Here is a 14638-nt window from a genome sequence, read left to right as displayed (position 1 = left end):
AAGGATAAAGATGTGATACACACACACACACAATGGAACTGTGTGCCATAAAAAAGAATGAAATCTTGCCATATGCAACAACGTGGATGGAGCTAGAGAGTATTATGTTAAACAAAATAATTCAGATAAAGACAAATACCCTACAATTTCACTCATATGTGGAATGTAAGAAACAAAACAAATGAACATAGGGGAGGAGAGGGAGGCAAACCAAGAAACAGACTCTTAAATATAGAGAATGAATTGATGATTAGGAAAAGAGTGTTGGGCAGGGGGATGGGTTAAAAAACTGATAGGTGTTAAGGAGGGCACTTTTGTGATGAGCACTGGATGCTGCATGTGACAGACCACTAAATTCTACGCATGAAACTAATATTGCACTGTATGTTAACAACTGGAATTTAAACCAAAACTTGGGGAAAAAACCCTAACCAATGTGTCAAGTAAGAAATCAGAAGAAAACTTAGAAAATATTTTGAAATAAATAAAAACAAAGGCACAAAATACCAAATCCAACAGATGTAGAAAGAATAATATAAATTAGAGTAAAAATAAATAAAATTGAGAACAGAGAAAGTAATGAAACAAAAATATGGTTCTTTCAAAACATCAACAAAATTGACAAATCTGGGGGCAGCCCGGGTGGCTCAGCAGTTTAGCACCGCCTTCGGCCCAGGGCGTGATCCTGGAGACCCAGGATCAAGTCCCATATCGGGCTCCCTGCATGGAGCCTGCTTCTTCTGCCTGTGTCTCTGCCTCTCTCTCTGTCTCTCTCATGAATAAATAAATAAAATCTTTTTTAAAAAATTGACAAATCTTTTGCTTAGGCTGACCAACAAAGAATTCATGAATGAAACAGGGAATATAATATGACTGCTGACCTAACAGAAATAAAAAAGAACCTACCAACCTTAGAGAAAAGTGATTATAAGAGAATAAGTAGGAGCAACTACATACTAACAACTTGGCCCAGATGAAATGGACAAATAATTAAGTAAACACAAACTACTTAAATTAAGTGAAGAATAAACAGAATATCTGAATGGACCTATAATAAGAGGTTCAATTAGTAATCAAAAATCTTCCTACAAAGAAAAGCCTAGGGACAGATAGTTTCATTGATAAATGTTACCAAATGTTTAAAGAACTAACACCAATAATTCACAAACTCCTCCAAATTTTAAGAGAAAAGGAAACAGTTCTCAACTTACTCTGAGGCCTTAATACTGATACTAAAATCAGATAAAGTTATCACAAAAAAAGAAACCAACATCCCTTATGAATATGGAGAATGAATTCTCAACCAAACACAGCAAACCACATTCAGCAACATATGCAGAGGATAATCTAAATAAATGGGAAGACATTTGATGTTCATAGTCTGTAAAACTTAATAATAATGTTGAGATTGCTAGACTCCTTCAACTGCTTATTTTTTTTCCAAACTGATAATTTGGCCCTAAAATTCTTAAGAAAATGCAAGGGACCCATAATAGCTAAAACCATCCTGAAAAAGAACATGGTGGAGGACTCGCATTTCTTGATTTCAAAACTTATTGCAAAGCTATACTAATCAAGACACTGTGCTACTAGGAATAAAGACAAATGTGCAGATTGATGGAACAGAACTGAGAGTCCAGAAAGATCAATCACATTTATGATCAATTGATTTATGACAGGAGTGCCAAAACAATTCAAAGAAGGAAAGGATAGTCTTTTAAACAAATGTTGGGAAAACTAACTGAAGGCAAAAAATAATAATAAAATAAAATAAATAAAAAGCTAGATTCTACCTTACACCATGTGCAAAAATTAACTCAAAATGGATCAAAAACCTGAGTTTAAGAGCTATAAAATCCTTAGAAGATAACACAAGTGAAATCTTCCCAACTGTGGATTAGGCAATATTTTTTATCTAAGACAGCTAAGCAATCAAAGACAAATATAGACACAATGGATCTCATCAGAATAAAAACCTTTGTGCTTCAAAAGGCACAATCAAGAAAGTGAAAAGATAACCCATAGAATGGGAGATTTTTGCAAATGATATATTTGTTAAGGGATATGTATGTAGACTACATATAAAGAACACCCACAACTCAATTTAAAAAAAAGACAAATATCCTAATTTTATAAAATGGATAAAAAATCCAAGTAAACATTTCTTCAAAAGAAGTAATGGCCAACGAACACATGAAAAGACACTCAAGATCAGTCCTCAGAGAAATACAAACCAAAACCAAAATAAGATACTACTTCACATATTCTAGAATGGCTATAACGAAATAGGTATACAATAATAAGCACTAGTGAAGAGGTGGCGAAATTGGAAACCAGTAAGTTGCTGGTGGGAGTAAAAAAAATGGAGCAGCCACTTTTAAAAACAGTTTGGCAGGGATCCCTGGGTGGCGCAGCGGTTTGGCGCCTGCCTTTGGCCCAGGGCGTGATCCTGGAGACCCAGGATGGAATCCCACATCAGGCTCCCGGTGCATGGGGCCTGCTTCTCCCTCTGCCTGTGTCTCTGCTTCTCTCTCTCTCTCTCTCTGTGACTATCATAAATAAAAAAAAAAAAAAAAAAAAAAAAAAAAAACAACAGTTTGGCAGTTTTCAAACAATAAGTGAATCTGGGTAAAGGTATGTGAGTGTTTTTTATTCTATTTTGATTCTTATAAATTTTCTAGAAGTTCAAAAATATTCGAAATAAGAAATTTATAAAAGAGAAAATCACTTATGCAATACTTATAAAATTTTGGTATTTAAACGCATTCACTCTTTTAAAAAGCCGTATCATGCTATGGTAAATGTCCAACTGGAAATACTGGAGGTGTTTAGTATGTTCACTGCTGGCACAGATTAACTTTGGCAAGAACAATAAACCATTCAAGTCTCTGTGACTGCAAGTGGTATTATAGCCATCTTAAAACTGTCTATTAAAATAATATGCCAACTCAGCTACTGTGCAAGGGATTTTATCTTGTATTTCCAACATGTAATAATATATAAGATACATAACATCTACACTGCATCCATATACAAACAAGCAATATATAACATCACATTTTAACATTGGTAAATAATCATCCATCTTATTAATATAGTTTTTATCCTCATGCCCAAAGAAATGACCCATAAAAGAAGTCTAAAGATGAAGAGCAAATTAAGCCTAAAATAGAAGAAAATAATAAAGAATACAAATCAATGAAATAGCAGAAAATAAAGAAAAATCAAAAGCTTTTTAAAATGTCTGAGAAGATGAATAAACCTCTAGCCACACTAGTCAGTAAAAAGTCACATATTAGAAACAAAAAATAAATAAATAAATGAGAGCCTGGACACATCTATACTCTCTATAGACAAAAGAAGGCTAATAATGGAATAGCATCAATAATTTTGTCAATTTAGTCAATGATTCAGATTATGAAATAGACAAATTCTTTCAAAAATTCAAATTACAGGGCAGCCCCGGTGGTGCAGCAGTTTAGCGCCGCCTGCAGCCCAGGGTGTGATCCTGGAGATTTGGGATTGAGTCCCACATCGGGCTCCCTGCCTGGAGACATCTCCTGATGTCTTCTCCCTTTGCCTGTGTCTCTGCCTTTCTCTCACTCTGTGTCTCTCATTAATAAATAAATAAAATCTTTAAAAAAATTTCAAATTACAAAGATCAGTCAAGAAAAAATAGTTAAGAATAGCTCTAGATGTATTAAATGAATCACCTTGCAGTTAAAAAGCTCACGGGGGGGCGGGGGGTGCCTGGGTGGCTCAGTTGGTTAAGTGTCTGCCTTCAGCTCAGGTCATGATCCTGGGGTACTGGAAACGAGCACATCAGGCTCCCTGCTCAGTGGGGAGCCTGCTTCTCCCTCTCCCTCTGCCTCTTCCCTCTGCTTGTATGCTCTCTCTCTCTCTCAAATAAATCTTTAAAAAAAAATCTCACAAAGAAACCTCCAGGCACAGATGGATTATTTTCCCAAATATTGAAGAAAAAAAATACCAATTCAACACCGACTCTCCAGAATATAGAAATGGAGAAACTTCCTGACTCACTTTATAAAGCCAGAATTACTGATTCCAAAAACAGACACTTTAATGGAAAAACTGCAAATATCCCTCATTATTACATATGCAAAATTTCTTATTAAAATTTCAGCAAAAGTAATCCATTAGTATACAAAAAGGATAAATATATCATGACTATATACAGTTTATCCTAGAAATGCTATGTTGGCTTAACATCCAAAATAATGATCATAATAATAATAATGAAATCCAACCTGTAAGACTAAAAAAAAACAACAAAAAAAACAGATGTATCTCAAAAGATGCAGGAAAGACATATGATAAAATATATCATCTTTCCATGATAAAAAGATCTTGGCAATGTAAGAACAAAAGGAACTTTTTTTTTAAAGATTTTATTTATTTATTCATGAGAGACACAAAGAGAGAGGCAGAAACACAGACAGAGGGAGAAGCAGGCTCCATGCAGGAAGCCCGATGCGGGATTCGATTCCAGGACCCCAGGATCACAATCTGAGCCAAAGGCAGATGGTCAACTGCTGAGCCACCCAGGCATCCCCAAAAGGAACTTTCTTACACTGATAAAAGTTTGTACCAAAGTCACAGTTAATAACATACTAAAGGATGAAAGATAAAATATTTTCCCTCTAAGATCAGAACAAAGTAAGGATGTTCCCTCTCACTACTCCTATTCAACGTATTGAAAAGTTTAGCCAACGCAAGAAGAAATAAAAGCATGTAGAGTGGAAAAGAGAGAAATAAAAAAAAAACAACAAAAACAATATTGATTCACAAACATGGCACATTTTTCCATTTATTTAGGTGTTCTTTAATTTCTTCAATTTTAGAGAGAGAACACACAAGTGGGACAAAGGGAGGAGGAGAGAGAATTCCCAGCAGACTCTGTGCTGAACACAGAGCCTGTTGCCAGGCTGGATCTTACAACCCTGAGATCACAATCTGAACCGAAAACAAGAGTCAGACACACAACTGACTGCAACCCAAGTGCCCCGAAAGACTCAATATTGTTAAGACATCAATTCTCCCCAGACTGATCTAGGTATTCAGTGCAATTCTAATAAAAATCTCACCAGACCTTTTTGTAGAAAGTCACAAAATGGTTCTAAAATATATAAGGAAAATCAAACAACCCAAAATTTAAGTAAAGATAGTTTTGAAAAAGAAAATAAGCACTGAAGGACTTAGCACATGATTTCAATGAGAGAATTTAATATAAGAGCTAAAAATTCAAAACTCCTAGAGATCAACAGATGATTTTAGTGACCTTGGGTTTGGCAATGATTTCCTAATTAGGCACAATACAAAAAAATTGTGAACTATATATAAACATAAAGAGATAAATTTGACTTGTTTTAAAACTTTTCTTTCTTTAAAAGATGTTATTACAGAAGTAAAAGTACAAGATACAGACTGGAAATAAATACTTGGGAAAACATTTATCTGACAAAGGATTTGTATCCAGATATATAAAGAGCTCTTATAACTAAATAATAAGAAAACAATGCAATTTTTAAAAAGCAAAAAGATTTAAAGAAACATCTAAGGAAAGACCCTATAAATGGCGCAAGAAGAAAAAAGTATATGAAAAGATGGTCAATATCCTCATTCAAGAAATACAAATTAGAACAATGAGGACATCAATACATAACCCATTGAAATGACTAAAAAATTCTTTAACATACCAAGGGTCAGCAAGGATGTGGAGGGATTAGAACTCTATTGTTGATGGGAATATAAAATGATGCAACCACTTTGGAAAACAGGTTGGCAGTTTTTTTTCCTTTCTTTCGTTCTTTTTTCTTTTTCTTTTTCTTTTTCTTTTTTTTTTTAAGATTTCATTTATTTGACAAGCGAGAACAAGAGCAGGGGGGAGGAGCAAACAGGAGCAGGGAGCCCATCTTGAATTGGGACCTGAGCCAAATCCTGATGCTTAACCAACTGAACCACCCAGATGCCCAGGTTAGCATTTCTTTAAAGTTGCCATATGTCCCAGATATTCTAGCCCTAGTCATTTACCCAAAGAAAATACATGTGCACACAAATATTTGTGCATGAATGTTATACGTAGCTTTATCTGGGATAGCTCAAAAATGGAAATTACCTAAACCCCCATCAATGGGTCAATGAATAAATAAATTGTAGTATATCCACACAATGGAAAACTAGTCAGCATTAAAAAGAAACTATTGAAACATAAAATATCTGAATGAATCTGAAGATAATTATGCTGAGTGAAAGGAGGCAGACAGCAAAAGAGTACATACTATATGGTTCTGTTTATGTAAAATAACAGAAAGCAAAAGGGTAGCTGCCTGGGTTTAAGGGGTGGGAAGTAGATTACAAAGAGTCACAAAGAAAATTTAGAAGGGTGCATATGATCATTATCTTTAGTGTGGTGATAGTTTCACCTGTATATACATGGATCAAAACTCAAACTGCACATTTTTAAAATGTGTACAGTTTATTGTACATCAATTTTACTGCAACAACCTTGTTTTAAAAAGTCAAAATTCCTTTCTGTATTCTACACATGGTTTGTTTCTTTGGTTGTTTTCATACAATAGCTTTTGAAGGATTCCAAATCACTACTTTATGTTAACTATATGAAGGGTTTTCTTCATAAGTACAACCATTCCCCTTATCTTATTCCTTGCACCTGTATACTCAACTAGCCTTATTATATTGAAATATTTCCCCTCAGAAATATGTAACATAAGGGAAGGGAGAAGAAATGTGTGGGAAATATCAGAAAGGGAGACAGAACATAAAGACTCCTAACTCTAGGAAACGAACTAGGGGTGGTGGAAGGGGAGGAGGGCGGGGAGTGGGGGTGAATGGGTGATGGGCACTGAGGGGGGCACTTGACGGGATGAGCACTGGGTGTTATTCTGTATGTTGGTAAATTGAACACCAATAAAAAATAAATTTATTTTAAAAAATCTCAATAATAAAAAAAAAGAAATATGTAACAGTCATGTGATGATGATGGCTATCAATTTCATTATGCTAAACAGATCTTTCTTGTAGAACAGCCATAATTTCAACACAAGTGAGACAAATAAATGCCTATCAAACCAGTGTTTAACCACTGCACTAAAGCAGTGAATGGCAGGGCAGTGGGTGGCTCAGCTGGTTAAGTGGCTGACTTTTGATTCTGGCTCAGTTCGTGGCCTCAGGGTCCTGGAATTGAGCCCCAATTTGGGCTCATACTCAGCAGGAAGTCCTCCTGGGGATTCTCTCTCCCTTTTCCCCTACCATTCCCCCTGCTCATGCATGTGCATACGCACATGTGCACGCTAATAAATAAATCTTAAAAAAAAAAAAAAAAGCAGAGAATTGGAAAAAGGATTTCCCAGTGAAAAATACTGGCAAAGCTTTATATTTTTTTTTTTTTCTGGCAAAGCTTTATATTCCAATTTTCATCTGGATGGCAATTATACTATCTATCTATATACACACACACACACACACACACACACACACAAATGTAAAAAGCCATATACCTATGTATATTCTTTAATGAATATAAGTTATGGTTCAATAAAAGATATTAGCCAACATTTGAGGGTACCAGTTCTATACTTTATAGACATTCCTACCTTCCCTCTCTGTGTCTTATCCCAGACATATCTCTGTGGCCTTGTAGCCTCAGTCCTCTCTCCAGAATGCTCAGAGCCTCATGCCTCTAAGCTTCTTTTCCCTCTTGGTACCCTTCCAGATTCCAGCAAAGATCATCAGGAAAAAAGGCCTCTTTACAGGATAGTCTCCCTCAGATGGTAACAGACTGGGGAAGTAATAAAAATAATAAACCTCAGCAACCTAGGAGAAACGCCGTTTTGACTTTTTTTAAAATGGTAATAAGTGTACCTCAGAAATCACACAGAAGCTCAATGAGTTCAGAGCCAGCCAAGGACATCTGTCTGCTGATCCTAGAGTCGAGTATATACACATCTACATCCTAATTTAATAGTTCAAGATTCCAAACTAGCCTTTTACACATCGGAATTAAAATCTGCTCAGCTGTAAACTTGTAACTAAGATGACTAAAATTTGAGCCAATAAAGTCAAAAAGGGGAATTAACTTTAATATTTTATGAGACACTAATGTCATTATAACAGCCTAAATTTGCAATAGAGGAAGTACAATGAGGCTGGACATAGCCAACAAACCAAGAGGAACTCATTTCCTAGAGAACATAGTTTTAGGATTTACCAGAGTCACCCATTTTAAAGTTAAAATGATTGACCAATAAGTATAGAACCAAAGAGATCCAAATAAACCAACAACTCGAGTGGAGACTCACAATAAACACCACCTGACATATTTTAAATGGCAAAATTCCCTTTGATTATGTGAAATTAATCTAAAGTGGTTAGAAAAACACAGTCTCATTTAAATTTGGTGTATAGGCTCTGGTCTAGTTTTGTGGTCTATAGTTCCAAAGACAATTTTATAACAAGCCTTTGTTTCATTCTTCTAGCCCTGCCTGAGCTCCCAGTGGATACCTTCAGGGGCTACACAAAGAGGGTGGGCAGGAGCACTTCTCTCAGCCACACAGTATGATGTGACTGGGTAGAAGAATGTCAGGCCTGCCGGTAGACAGCATTTACTGTGGCATGTTCTCTTGGTCACCCCATTGGTGAGATTCCCATTCTCTTCTCTACTGGGACTACTGCTGTGGGGAGACCAGGTCCATCACTGATGCCACTGGATAAATGTCTCACAGCAACATCCCTGCTGGACTCCCTCTTTCCTGGTCCTTTGGCCAGAAACAGCAGGTTTTTCTGTTCATCTATCTATGTCTGTTGGCAATTCCAAGTTGTAGGCCCTTCTAGTCTGGGATATAAGGGAAATAAAGTACAGAGACTCTACCATAGTGTCATCCTTCAAGTCCTAAAATCCCTACCCAATCTACCTTCTTTCCACCTTTCAGAATTTTTTAATGATAGTCTGTTGCTTCCAAGGTATTTAGTCTTATTCAGAGGTGAGGAACAGAGAAAAAGTAAGCCTATGCCATCTCACCAAACCTAAAAAGTAAATGCTGCTAAAACAAAGATAAAAGTGATCCAGAGTTTCCTAACAGACAATATTTTCAAATACAATAGAAAATCCCTCATGACACAAGACCACACAATGTAAATGAGAAAACGCAATCTATCAACTGAAGCCAAAACCAAGATAAATCCAATAATGGAACTGGCAAAGATTTTAAAGCTGCATAATATTAAAAATATACATAATAATGTTTCAGTAAGTAATTACAAATTCCCTTGAGAAAAATGGAAAATACAAATCTGAGTAAAGAAACATAAGTTATAAAAAAAGTAAATTATAGAAATGAAGGTTCTCAACTAAAGGTTAAGGAACTGAAAGTAAAATTCTTTAAGATCAAAACTCCCCAAATTTAGTGAAACATATAAACCTACAAAATAAATCCAAGACAGGATAAACCCAAAGAAGTTTGTGCCAGGACATGCCACAAATAAACTGCCAAAAACTAGACAAAAAGTCTTTTTTTTTTTTTTTAAAGATTTTATTTATTTATTTATTCATGACAGAGAGAGAGAGAGAGAGAGAGAAAGCAGAGACACAGGCAGAGGGAGAAGCAGGCTCCATGCAGGTAGCCTGACGTGGGACTCAATCCCGGGACTTCAGGATCACACCCTGGGCTAAAGGTGACACTAAATCACTGGGCCACCGGGGCTGCCTGACAAAAAGTCTTAAAAGCAGAGAAATGACATATTACCCACAGTAGAACAGCAATTCCTAGGAAAGTGGATTTCTCATCTGGGACCATGAGGACCTGAAGGAAATAGCAATACAAGAACTATCAATTGTGAATTCTACATCCAGCAAGCCATTCTTCAGGAAAGAAGGAAAAATTAAAATATTATCAAATGAAAGAAACCAAAAAACTTTGTCACCACCAGGCCTACCCTTAATAATGGCTAAGGTAAGCTCCCCCAAAAGAAAGGAAATGATAAAAGTAGACTTAGAAACAAAGAAAGAGATTTTAAAAATAGGGATAAATATAATAGACTATCTTTACCTTATGAGTTTCTTAAATCATACTTGATGAGACAAAATTTTAATGACATCGGTTGTATTAAATGTATAGAGATAAAATGCTTCAGAAATTATGTTATTGCATATTACATTATATTTATCTATTTATTTATTTAAAGTAGGCTCCAGGCCCAGCATGGAACCCAATGTGGGGTTTGAACTCATGACCCTGAGATCAAGACCTGAGCTGAGATCAAAAGACAGATGCTTAACCAACTGAGCCATCCAAGTGCCAGCAAAAATTATATCTTAAAAGGTGGGGAGGGCAATGGAATCCTAATGAAAGCAAGGTTTAGGATGCCTGGTTGCCTCAGTCATACACAGTATGCAACTCTTTATCTCAGAGTCGTGAGTTCAAGCCTCACGTTAGGTCTGAACCTACTTAAAATTAAAAAATTAAAAATTAAAGCAAGGTTTTAATACTACAAGTGGTAAAAAAAAGACTGATATGAGTAGCCTGTGATGAGTTACAAATGGTAGTGTAACGTGCAGAGCACCTACTAAGAAAAATATACAAAAGCAATACACTCAAAAACAATATAAAGAAAACAAGATGGAATCCATTAAAAAAAGGGGGGGGGGTTCTTTTAAGAAAGAGCAAAATAAACCCAAAGCAAGTAGAAGGAAGGAAATAAAACAAATAAGAGCAAAAATCAATGAAACTGAAAACAGGAAAACTATAGAAAAATAACACCAAAAGTTGGTTCTTTGGGAAAAAAAAAAAAAATCGACAAAATGGACAAGCTTCCAAGACTAAAACACACTAAAAAGAGAAGGCAGATATCATCAATACCAGGACTGAAAACAGGTAACAGCACTATAATTGCTATAGCCATTAAAAGATTAATAAGAGAATACAAAGAACAATTTCACCCTCATAAATTTAACAACTTAAAAAAACTTACCAATTCCTGAAAAACACAAAATACCAAAGCTCAACCAAGAAGAAACAGATGGCCGGCATATGTTTATAGTCATTTAAAACACTGAATTTGTCAATAGGAAGATTCCCCCAAAAAGAATTCCTTAGGCACAAATGATTTTACTGAAAGTCTTTATCAAACATTTAAAGGAGAAATAGCAACAATTTTACATAATCTATTCCAGAAAATAGAAGATGGGAATACTCACCAACTCTATGAAGGTAGTATTACCCTGATACCAAAGCCAGACAAAAACACAACAAAAAAAAATTTTTTTAGAACTACAGGCCAATATGCCTCATTAACTTAGATACAAAACCCTCAACAAAAAACTAGCAAACTGAATCTAGTAATGTGTAAAAGGAACTATACACCATGACTGATTAGTAGGATTTATTCAGCATGCAAGACTGATTCAAATATTTTAAAATTAATCAATAAAATCCACTATAGACAGTTAACTAAGAAGACTGTGTGATCAAAACAAATGATGCAGACAAAGCTTTTGATAAAATCCAACACCCATTCAAGACACACATTCTCAACGAAGAACAAAATGGAACTTCCTTCCCTCTATGAAAGAGCAATCTGCTAACAATGTCATTAATAGTGAAGAATGATATCCCCCTAAAACTGGGGAAAAGGTGAGGATATTGCTTTCACAACTCTTATTCACCATAGTATTAGAAATTCTAGCCATTGCAGTAAAGAAAAATAAATAAAAATGCACAGAACAGGAAAAAAGAAAAAAAAAACTCTCCCTACTTGCAGATGGCATGATAGTTTATGTAGAAAACCCAAAGGAATCTATAAAAAAAGAAAAAACAAAAAAACACTAAAACTCCTAGAATAAGTGAATTCAGTAAGGTAGCAAGATATAACACTCCAAAACCAATAACATTTCTATATACTAACAATGAACATGTGGAAACTAAAGTTAAAACCAAAAGACCATTTAAAATCAATACAAAAAATAAAATATTTAGGTATATACTTAACAAAATATGTATAGGATCTGTATGCTAAAAATCACACAGTGCTGATTTCTTTTAAAAGACCTAAGTATATGAACATACACACTGTAACATAATATAAATGTGCATTCACCCAAATTAGTATACAGAATTAATGTAATTTCTACCAGTATTTCAGCAAAGTTTTTTTTTATAGACATACACTATCTTACTCTAAAATATACACAGAGGGGATCCCGGGGCAGCTTAGCGGTTTACTGCCTGCCTCTGGCCCAGGGCGTGATCCTGAACTCCTGGGATCGAGTCCCACATTAGGTTCCCTGCACGGAGCCTGCTTCTCCCTCTGCCTGTGTCTCTGACTCTCTCTCTCTCTCTCTCTCTCTCTCTCTCTCTCTCTCTCTCTGTGTCTCTCATGAATAAATAAAATCTTTAAAATATAAAATAAAATATACATAGAAATGTATATTCCTTAAAGTAGCTAAAATAATCTTGGGATATAAGAATAAAGTGGAAGGAAAAAAAAAATAAAGGAGAAGGAATTACTCTATCCAATATTAAAAGCACTCAAGACAGAGTAGAACTGGAGGGATACACATAGATCAAAGGGAAACCACACAGAACCCAGAAACAGACTCACACAAATATCCCTAACTGATTCTGACAAAGGTGCAGAAGTAATTCACAAGAAAGACAGCCTTTTCGACAAATGGTGCTACAAGTAGGACACCTAGAAGAAATAAATAGTATCTTAGAACCAAGTTATTTTGTTTGTGCTAAGCAGAAATATGAACGTTATAAAATAGTTACAGATAATTTGTTTATACAGATAACAGTTTTTTTGTTTTTTGTTTTTTTTTTTTAATTGCAGTCCTTGTTTAACTCAAGGAGTTGCTCCTATATCAGCTTCAGGTGCAGATCAAATTCAAGTTTTTTTCAAGGAACTCATAAATGACAGGTCATGTTCCATAAATAGTAAAAGAATAAAAGACTTAATAATAGGAAAATTTCCTTGGGTACAGAAGTAATTGGGGGTAAAAAAAAATTATCAAAACGAGAATGTGTTATAATTAGAAATAAAGAGTTAAAGAATATTTCCTTTTTCAGTAAGCAGTGGAAACTAGATTTCTTTTTACTATTAAACATGATTTTTATAAATGCATGATTTAATATTTTTATTTACTGTCAGTCTTCAATAGCCTCTTTAATAGCTTATTCCCCACCTCTAAAATAAATTTTAAGTTTAAAAAATTATTTAACAAAAAAAAAAAAATTATTTAACACACTAACGTAAAAATGAAATTAGAGGTCCAAACACATTAAATGTGCAACTTTTTACAAAGAGAGAAAAAAAAGTTGAAGACACCAGTTTGGAAGGTTCCAAATCAACCAAAAATAAACAAAAATCCTACTATCCCTAAGTACTTAATGTTTTACTTAAATATAAATTTTAGCAGTATTATGAATTCTAATTTTTTTAGATTTATATATTTTCATGTTATCATCTGATTATAAGAGTACAAAAAAGTCATTATGCATATTTTTCCCCTCTAGCAACAAGGCACAAATCTTAATTTACCTCTAGTCTGTCCTGGTTTGCTTCAAAGCTCTAGGGATACCATTTTTGGCACTAACCATTGGCTATAAACAGAAGGTACAAGCTAACTCACAGAATAGGGAGGGGCAAGGTTACTTTAGGATCTCATCCTGGGGTAGGTCAATTTCAAACCTAAACTTAAAAAGAGAAACAAGTAACCTCTTCAGACATTAGGGGAAAGAAATGTGTTTAAGTGCTAAAATTTCTATTCCAAAAGGACATAGGTTTCCTGTTTTGAAAATGTACTGGAAAGTTTCCTACCTTTTGGCACAACTCCCAAGTATGCTGACAAATAAGTAAGGAAGAAAATTTCATAATTAGGCTTCCAAGATACAATTAGCTAATGACACAGTAGGTACTTTGATTATTATTTATTTATTTGTTTGTTTGTTTGTTTAGCTAAGTCCTGGTTTTTCCCATTTTTCTAGTAACTTGCTCAAAGCCATACTACATGTAAACAGCAAGGTCAGGATGGGAGCTCAGGCCAGTTTTTCAAAAATTCAGGCTCAGGCTTCCTCTCAACAATATTCCACACTAAAGAGGGGGAGGAGGTCTCTCAACATTGGCTTCTTGAAGGCAGAGGAATCCCATGGTAAACTAGTACAGTAACTAACCCTTAAATTGATCATTAATACAGCAGTTCTCACTGGGTGTGTCCTTGGATCCCTGCATCAAATCCCCTTGGTACTCAATAAAATGGAGGTTCTGGGTCTACATCTAAACCCACTGAATCCTATTCTCTGGGACTGAGCCTGGGACTTTGCATTTTATAGTGACACACAAGCTTTGGAGATTAGGGATTTAAAGGCCTTTTCAGCTGAAGCTAGGTGGATGACCAGATTTGAAGAGGAGTATGAAGGAAAAGGCTTAATTCAACCTCAGACATCCAGGATTTGAGAGAACAATGGAATAATGCAAGTGAAAATGCTGATGCAGGCAGTCCCAGGGCAGTATTTGAACTTGGGGAGAGAGGTCAGAACTGGAGACACTCCAGAAACAGATGAAAACTGAAGCTCCTAAGCTTTAAAAAGTCACCAAGGAAGAA

At 35.1% G+C, this 14638-nt stretch overlaps 1 protein-coding gene across 1 annotated transcript in view; it reads right to left on the bottom strand.

Moving 5' to 3' along the window:
• The window catches only part of TMEM131 (transmembrane protein 131), a 227443-nt gene that overhangs the window by 178927 nt on the left and 33878 nt on the right, over positions 1-14638 (bottom strand). The window lies entirely within an intron of this gene.

Source organism: Canis lupus, chromosome 10, assembly GCF_011100685.1.
Source record: "Canis lupus familiaris isolate Mischka breed German Shepherd chromosome 10, alternate assembly UU_Cfam_GSD_1.0, whole genome shotgun sequence".
In the NCBI taxonomy this organism is placed as follows: Eukaryota; Metazoa; Chordata; class Mammalia; order Carnivora; family Canidae; genus Canis; species Canis lupus.
Note: the sequence above shows the minus strand (reverse complement) of the source record. Positions and strands in the feature narration are given on the sequence as shown.